Here is a 9804-nt window from a genome sequence, read left to right on the forward strand (position 1 = left end):
ATTATCAAATATCTGAGAATATTAAAAAAATAAATATTTCCACAAATATGAAGTAATGTCCCAATAATGTAAAAAAAATACTAGTGTCTAAATTTAAAAACGGCCATGAAGTGAAGCACGATGGTGGCTGCATCATGATGTGAAGCACGGTGGAGGCAGCATCATGATGTGAAGCACGGTGGAGGCAGCATCATGATGTGAAGCACGGTGGTGGCAGCATCATGATGTGAAGTACGGTGGAGGCAGCATCATGATGTGAAGCACGGTGGAGGCAGCATCATGATGTGAAGCACGGTGGTGGCAGCATCATGATGTGAAGCACGGTGGTGGCAGCATCATGATGTGAAGCACGGTGGAGGCAGCATCATGATGTGAAGCACGGTGGAGGCAGCATCATGATGTGAAGCACGGTGGAGGCAGCATCATGACGTGAAGCACGGTGGAGGCAGCATCATGATGTGAAGCACGGTGGTGGCAGCATCATGATGTGAAGCACGGTGGTGGCAGCATCATGACGTGAAGCACGGTGGTGGCAGCATCATGATGTGAAGCAAGGTGGAGGCAGCATCATGACGTGAAGCACGGTGGAGGCAGCATCATGATGTGAAGCACGGTGGTGGCAGCATCATGATGTGAAGCACGGTGGTGGCAGCATCATGATGTGAAGCACGGTGGTGGCAGCATCATGATGTGAAGCACGGTGGTGGCAGCATCATGATGTGAAGCACGGTGGTGGCAGCATCATGATGTGAAGCACGGTGGTGGCAGCATCATGATGTGATGCACGGTGGTGGCAGCATCATGATGTGAAGCATGGTGGTGGCAGCATCATGATGTGAAGCACGGTGGTGGCAGCATCATGATGTGAAGCACGGTGGTGGCAGCATCATGATGTGAAGCACGGTGGAGGCAGCATCATGATGTGAAGCACGGTGGTGGCAGCATCATGATGTGACGTACGGTGGAGGCAGCATCATGATGTGAAGCACGGTGGTGGCAGCATCATGATGTGAAGCACGGTGGTGGCAGCATCATGATGTGAAGCACGGTGGTGGCAGCATCATGATGTGAAGCATGGTGGTGGCAGCATCATGATGTGACGTACGGTGGAGGCAGCATCATGATGTGAAGCATGGTGGTGGCAGCATCATGATATGAAGCACGGTGGTGGCAGCATCATGATGTGAAGCATGGTGGTGGCAGCATCATGATGTGAAGCACGGTGGTGGCAGCATCATGATGTGAAGCACGGTGGTGGCAGCATCATGATGTGAAGCATGGTGGTGGCAGCATCATGATGTGACGTACGGTGGAGGCAGCATCATGATGTGAAGCATGGTGGTGGCAGCATCATGATATGAAGCACGGTGGTGGCAGCATCATGATGTGAAGCATGGTGGTGGCAGCATCATGATATGAAGCATGGTGGAGGCAGCATCATGATGTGAAGCACGGTGGTGGCAGCATCATGATGTGATTCTTCTCTGGCTAATCTCTGAATCTCCTCCAGGGCTGATGGAATCACGACATACCAGATCATTGTCCACACCTCATATCTTTGTTAGGAGACAGTCTGTGTTTGACCTGATGGGGTTCATTAACAGCTTCTGTTGACGGGGTTGGTGAGGAGGATGATGATGATGATGATGATGACATCACTGGAGGTGGGCTGTATTGATCTGAGAATGTAGACACTAAAAAGAGCACTGGAGAGCTAGTAGCTGATTAAACAAGTGAGCTCTATCTTTGTTAGTGTGTGTGCATGTGTAGAAGAAGAAACATTTTTTGTAAACAGCTGTAACTTTCCAGCCTGACATGTGTGTATCCATCAGAGCTTGCAGTTAGAGCTTAGCTCCATGTCTTCCCTTTTAAAGGTTAAGCTCAGCTCATGCATTCATTGCACATTAAATGGTTATTATTATCAATATAACACTCATATGTAATATCAATTTCAGTGTTCAGTTAGTAGTACCTTTGTAAGATAAAGAATCCTAACACCAGACTTACTGGCTCTTGAGAGGGACTCACCCTAACCCACCCACAGGATGCTCACTTCACTTTATCAGTCATCTTTCAAGAAAACATCTTGCATAATCTACTGCTGCAAAACCTCCTCACAGAACCGTCTGTTGTTGAAGGAAACTAAAGACATCAAAGACAATCTGCTGAGAAGCTGCAGCAGATCTACACTTGAAGACAAAACTTTCAGCCTCGCTGTAAAATTTTAGGGTTTTTCGTAAAATTCTCATGTGCTGTTAAACAGATGAAGGAGTTTTGAACAGCTTTTCCAGACATCCTGGTTTTGTTTTGGATGCTTACATTATTTTACTTTACACACAGAAACTAAATGATTTAAGAAAAATGGAGCAGCTGCTCCTTTGCCCCTTGATGCCCAGAGTGCCCTGTTGTCAAAGTAGTTTTTTTATTTGTAAGTGTGTGTGAAAGTGTAGCTCTAAAATAATAATTAAAACAAAGATAATAATAATTGAGATGTACTCTCGGTGGGTCACATGATCCACGTAGACGTCCCTCGCTGCCCTGAGAGGCTGAGATGTTCCCTGTAGCTCAGCGCTAGCACTGTTGGTGTAGAAACCAAAGACATGAGGGAGGAGGTGAGAAGGTTTCACAGTGGTACTCGTTTGTGTACGGCGTATTTTACATGACAAACGAAGTGAAGTGAGCATCCTGTGTGTGTCTGACTCCTCTCTCTGGCACACCTCTCATCACTTATAGTTGCTGGTTAACCACAAACCATTCTATGTTTCAGTTGTTCGGTGCTTTAGAGAGATGAATCCCTTTCCTGTCAGTGAGCGGCAGTGAGTTTCCTGTTTCTAGAAGCTCTGAAAGGCAGCGGATCACTCACAGCTGGATGATAAAGAGCTCTAAAGGTAGCATCTGTTTACATCACACAGGTGTTAGTCAGAGAAAACTACAATAACAAGCACAGGTTCAACGTTGTCGTTGTGTTACATTATCTGTTATTATGTATGGTGGCTTTTTTATTGATCAGGTGTAAGAGACATTCATTGGATTAATCCAAGAGCAAATTATGCTTTGCTTGGTTGCATTTGGTTTTACTGAGGTTAGAAAACACAGATAAAGCTGTGAAATTAAAATAAAGAGGTGTCACATTTGTTCCATTTTTGCCCTGCAGTTTTATTTCAACTTATAAAGCAAAGACTAAAGGAAGAGCAGCCACAGTTAAACAGTTCAGTGTCTAATGGTGATCTGAATTCAACTTCATACACTTTCTTCCTATGACCTAGATTAATGCACAACTTGAATTATGGCTTTGTGGATACAGGCTGTACCTCCAAAGGTCTGTGCACGGCCCTGTTGCTAACTCTCATTAAGTGAGTGTGTTGGGAGCTGATTTAGTTCAATTTACTTTTATTTATATAGCGCCAATTACAGGTCAGATTCTCTGAAGACACTTTACAGAACCCATGTGAACCCCAGAGCAGCCCTAAGGAGACAGTGGCAAGAAAAACACCCTTTTAACGGGAAGAAACCTGGAGCAGAACCCGGCTTTTTATGTGGGGGAACCCATCTGCTGCTGGCCGGACGGGTTGAGAGGGACAGAAGAGGTAGAGAGATAGAGATAGAGGGATGGAGGTAGAGGGGGGAGGGGAACAAGGACCATGTAACACACAGTTGGATACATGCGATGCAGAGTAGATTGATGGAAATGGGCAGCTGGAAGCAGTGGGCTGGAGGAAGGTCAGCAGCAGCAGCATCCCACAGATGGAGATTAGGCCAGTTGGTGGGAGAACCACCACAGATCTGAAGCATCCAGCTCTGGGATCAGGGACACTCGGAGAAAGGACACAGGGAGAAACAGAGTGAGTGTAATGCAATAATGGTATATATATATTAAATATAATGGTAGATAGAGAAGGGCTCAGTGCATCCAGAGAGGTCCTCCAGCAGCCTAGGCCTGTAGCAGCAGAACTAGGGGCAAACTAAGGGACGTCCAAGAGGAAGACTCCAGCTGACCCCCTCAGGATCCCCCAGTCAGTCCTAACTATAAGATTTGTCAAAAAGGAAGGTTTTAAGCCTGGTCTTAAAATTAGAGAGGGTGTCCGCCTCCAGAACCCAAACTGGGAGCTGGTTCCACAAGAGAGGAGCTGATAACTGAAGGCTCTGCCTCACATTCTACTTTTAGAGAGAAGTTACAGGTCACTTCTCCAAGTAAGCCTGCAGTCTGAGAGCGAAGAGTTCTGCTAGGATAAAGACATGATAGTACCATTATCAGGTAGGTCTATAAGATATGATGGAGATTGGTTGTTAAGAGCTTTATATGTCAGAAGAAGGATTTTGAATTCTATTCTAGATTTCACAGGTGTGTCCAAAGTGATTTAAAATGCTCCAAAATCACAACTGTGTATAAAATAACTTAGATTTGGTCCAAAATCACTTAAAATTCATTCCAAATTATTTCACTTTGGTCCAAAATTACATAACATTTGTCCACAGTTAAAATTTGTCCAAATGACAATAAATGCGTTTAAATTTTATTTCCAAAATGACTTGGAAATTGTCCAAAACTACTTAAACTCATCTCAGATGAACTAGAACAGTCCAGTCACGCAGTTAGAAGTCTCTGTTCTGGTTTCCGTACGTGGGTGTGCCGCATGTAAAGTGGAGCGCATGCACAAAGTGCAGCTGCAGTAGCATCACTGCTTCAGTCGACAGTCGTGTGCCGGAGCTGCATCATCCAGAGAACTTCTGCTGAACTCAGGTGGCTCTGAGAAATGGTGGAACCTGAAGAGAACCTAACCGGCGTCTGGACAAAGATCTGAAGGAAAACAGGTGAGTCTTTACTTTGAGGGAAGTTTTCCCAAAGGACAAAACATTTGTCCAGAGTAAACTTAGTATTTACAACAGTAAATGTGAATTTAAAAAGCAGAATTTCTTCTGTAATTTAGATTTAATAAATGTATTTGAAAATTGACTTGAAGCTCATCTTAAATTTAAATGGTTCAAAATCATTTAACATTTGTTTAAAATGAATTATAATTAGTTCAGATTGATCCAGAATGTGTCCAAAATGATTTGAAACTTCACAAATGACTTACAATGAGCCAAAATTATTTAAAATTTGTCCAAAATGATTCAGAATTCATTCAAAATTACTGAAGATGGTCTAAAATTATTTTAAATTCATCCAAAGTGACTTTAATCTCTTAAGACTGGAACTTTGGTTGGGCTGCATTCTAGTTTGCTTCTAGTTATTTGGGATGAGGAGAAATCAATAATAATCAGATAATATCTCATATCTGATTATTATGTACATTCTATTTTATTTATATTACATTATGTTAATTATTATATCAGAAACTAATTAAAAATTACTTAGGATGGTCTGAAATTATGAGAATTTTTTCCAAAATGACTTAGAAATTGTTCATAATGACACAAAATGGTCCAAAATATACTTGAAAATTGTTCAAACTGACTTGAAATGGTTCAAAATCATTTAGAATTTGTTTAAATTGAGTTAAAATTTGTTCAGATTTACTTAAAATTATTTGAAATTCATCCAAAATTACTTTACAAATTTGTCCAAAATGACTCAGAACTCATTCAAAACTGCTTAGGATGGTCTAATATTATTTAAAGTCACTCCACCAAAATCCGAGTGTTTGGAAACGGCGGCTGGTGGAAACATGAAGTGCTGCATAACTGACCTGTACAGGCTCCAATCTGCCTCAAACTTAACATGTGTGATCACACCCATCAGCTGAAACACACTCCAGGTCGCAGCGCCACCTGGTGGACATGCTTGGAGTCACTGACCAGCAATGATGACCCGTTTAACGCCGCCTGCAGCTTTAATTTAACTTAGTATTTATACCAGTAAATGTGAATGTATGAAGTTGAAAAAGCAGAATTTCTTCTGTAATTTAGATTTAACACATGTAAACACCAATTAGAAATTAGAAATAACCTGTGACAAGCAAAAAAGATTTAAAACAGACTTTAAACAGCCGGTTCATCTCGATGAACTTCTGACGTAGATAACTAGTAGTTCAACTACTACAGGTTCAAAACTGCAAAAACAATGAAGCCGTCCCAGGAAGATTCAGTCCTAGTATGTTTTGACTTCTTCAGACAGATTACATTTACTGTTTGTGTTTCCTGAAAGCAGAACATCGATTTCAAATACCGAACTGATGTGGATTTGTTCAGTCGTTTGTCATTGTTAGAGATTTTAGCATAGATGCTAATGAGTGCTGCTAACGCCACAGTGGGGACCAAAATAATGTCGGAGTTTTAGGTAACTTTGGACAATTTGCAAGACGTTAAAGTCATTTTGGACCATTTTTAGTGATTTCAGACACACTTTGAGACATTTTTAACAAATTTCAACTCCTTTTGGACAAATTTTCAGATGATTTGGGACCATTTCATGATTTAAGATATTTTGGACACATTTTAGACATTCTGGTGTTCACTTCGTTCATTAGTATGAACTCTTTGTGATGTTTCTCTTCCTGTGTTCAGTTCTTTTCCATGTGAAGCCATGATGCAGACATAGATAGATCCAGTCCATAGGTCCAGAGCTGAGAAAGTTCTGCTGTTCACAGCTCAGTTTAGAACCATGTTCATCAGTTGGACTGATTTTAGACATTTTTTTTGGTCATCTTCAGACAAATTGTAGGTTGTTTTGGATCAACTTTGAGTTATTCTTGATGTTTTAAACTCGTGTTGGACAGGCTTTGGGTCAGCTGTGATAAGTTTGGAGTTATTTTGGACACATTTTAGAACCATGTTTATCAGGTAAACTGATTGGAATCACAGCTGGACTCAGTTTGAGTTTCTACTTTGGGCCTGAATTTGTACTTTACTCTTCATAAAATCGTTTAGTGATGTTGTTGTATTTATATTCAGTGTCTCTCTCTGTCTGCAGTTCTGTGCAGGTTTTCCACTTGCCTCATTGTGTGACTGAAGATCCGGTCGGAGCCTCTGAACCTGCAGAGACTGATGGGTAAAATAAAAACTTTTAATCTACGTTTACATACGAGCTTTAAATTAGCTTCATGCCACAACACTGAGTGCGTTTCTGCCCATAATTCTGCTTTGATAAGAGTCATCTTTCTGTTTTTATGATTATTATGGAACATTTATTATTGAACATCCATTGTGAGAGCTTTGTTGTTAAGGTGCTTTTTCTCTCTGTCTCTGTGTTTTCTAATGTCTTTAATGGATGAGGAGGACGACTGAAACCACCTGATGTCTACCTGAAGTGGCAAAGTGCATCTCAACCTTCTCTGCTTGTCTTTTTGATTAACTTAGAAATGTTTTGTGTTTAATTATCAGAATATTTTTCTAAATGGTGAAGAGAATATCAGGGTTAAAACAGATCAGCCTGCAGTCTGCATGGAAAGATACTTCTGTTCAAACTCACTAAAGCATTCTGCTCACAAAACTTTCACTCTTCATACAGATTAATTATGTCTAAAACCAGATTCACCCCGAGCCAGAGATGGTTTATTCCTGCACAGATCAATTATGACGTCAAATGTCCTCCAATCCTGGAACGACCCATATGTCAAAAATGACTTGAAATTCATTCCAATTGACAGAACATGTGTCCAGAGTTGAAATTTGCTCAGAATTATTCAGAAGTCATTCAAAATTACTTAGGATGGTCTAAAATGATTTGAAACTTGTCCAAAATTACTTAAATGATCCAAAATTATTTAAAATGTGTCCAGAATTACACAAAAGGGTCCGAAATATACTTGAAAATTGTCAAATATGATTTTAAGCTCATCTTAAATTACATAAAATGGTTCAAAATTGCTTAAAATTTGTTTAAAATACATAAAGGTTTGTTCAAATTGACTCAGAATGTGCCCAAACTGATTTAAAACTCATCCAAAGTGACTTAAAATGGTCCAAAGTTATTTAAAATTTGTCCAAAATGACCCAGATCTCATTCAAAATTACTTAGGATGAGTTTTAAGTCATTTTGGGCAGATTTCGATTTATTTTGTACCAGTTTTAAAGATTTACTCCAAATATGTTTGAACATCTTCAGATGGAATTAATTTACTGTTTGTGTTTCCTGAAAGCAGAAAGTCTATTTATGAAAGCTGCAGGAAGAAAACAGACAAAACATAACATTTTAAGTCCAGTTTTACTAAAACTGACAGCAAAATGTAGTTTTTGTGCCATTTATGCTGCACGAATTTAAATAACTCTACTTGTAGAATGACTGGGGTGATTTTGTAGAAAGAAAAAATAAAAAATGATCCAAAAATAAGAAAAAGAAACACTGATAGGCCCTGTGAACGACGTTCAGATATTTGTCTTTTGCTCAAACAGCATTAGAAAATAGTTTTATTTCACATCACGATGTCAAACTAAACATCACACAGCTTCAATATTTATCTGCTTCTCTGACCACTGAGCAGCGTTCAGTGATTAATTATTTATTTTCAGCTTTTTTAAGGAACATTTTTGTTGTCAGTTCTGATGTAGCCACCTCTATGCTCCGCCCACAGCGCCATCTGATTGGTTAAACGGCGTCAGAAACAGCCAATAAACACTGAAAGATAAATGTTCTCAGTGACATTAACAATAAAGACATTTCAACAGAGTTCTGTTCTGGAGTTTGTGTTATCTTGAATTTTGACACCAAGATTTTAGATGTAGACACAAAAAAAAATTCTGTAATTTTACAGAATTGTCATTTTTAATTTTGTTTTTTTCTGTATTTTTAAAAGTAAAACAGCAATAAAATTCCAAACACAAACTGAATTTATATGTAGAATGTAAAATTACTAGGGCTGGGAGTTTAACGCGTTAATTTCAATTAATTAATTACAGAATAATAATAAAATGTAATGGCACCTTTCTCAGTTCCCTAATTTCTGGCACACCAGTAACTCTGATGAACACTCCAGCCCAGTAGGGGGCGCTAATGAACCTAAAGTCTGTCTGCAGCATACAGTTTATAGTCTGCAGTGAAGAACATACACAGGAGTGACGTCAGGAGGTTTGGCGAACAGGTAAGGAAGATGAGACTCATTGGACTTGTTGGACAGAACGTTTCCTTTTAAAAATCTTCCTGATGGCAGCTTGGATAAAAGCCTGGTTGTGTGCAAATTGTACAACAAAGAGTTTTCTGATCACTGCGTCACTTCAAGCCGACGGTATCACCTCAATGTAAAACATGTTGCTGTTAGCACCAGAGCTAACGTTAGCTACGAGTCATGCTAACGGTGTAGCCATCCCATAATAGACCACTTTTCTAGACAGTGCTTGAGTTTACAGAAAGTCTTAAAATGTTGAATAAAATCGCTATAATTGCGCTTAGATTTGCAGTAATCTGTGAATGTAGCAGACAGATGAAAAATGCAGATAAATAGAAATGAAACATTTTTGTGGTTTAAGTTTTTACTCTGTCAAAGAGGCGGAGCCTCGGCAGAGTAATAAGTTAAACCACAAAAATGTCTGTCTTTTGATAATTATAAACTTTTAGTATATGAAAAAATATTTTTGTTTATAAATAAAAATTTATATTCCTAATAAAAGAACCATCAAAATGACACCATTTATCAGACCCAGAAACTCTGAAAACAGAATGAATCTGATTTTCTACTTTCTGAAGCTCCTTGAACTACTTATGCTGATTTTATGTGCCATACAGTGGAAAAAACAACTAAATCCAGGCTTTAAATGATCCAAATCACTTTTTTCTCTATATGTCCCATTTTAAAATTGTATTTATTTTATAAATTTTAAATTATAAACACATATATGTCTATTCATTGATTAAACTGTCAACCACAA

General features: G+C 39.3%; 1 long non-coding RNA gene across 1 annotated transcript; it reads left to right on the forward strand.

The window, feature by feature from the left end:
• The first annotated feature begins 1410 nt into the window (after positions 1–1410).
• LOC111586698 (uncharacterized) lies at positions 1411–8608 on the forward strand. Its single transcript, XR_002748007.3, has 3 exons — positions 1411–4812; positions 6914–6991; positions 7216–8608. It is a non-coding gene; the product is annotated as an uncharacterized LOC111586698 (long non-coding RNA).
• Positions 8609–9804: the final 1196 nt, after the last annotated feature.

Source organism: Amphiprion ocellaris, chromosome 12, assembly GCF_022539595.1.
Source record: "Amphiprion ocellaris isolate individual 3 ecotype Okinawa chromosome 12, ASM2253959v1, whole genome shotgun sequence".
Classification (NCBI taxonomy): domain Eukaryota; kingdom Metazoa; phylum Chordata; class Actinopteri; family Pomacentridae; genus Amphiprion; species Amphiprion ocellaris.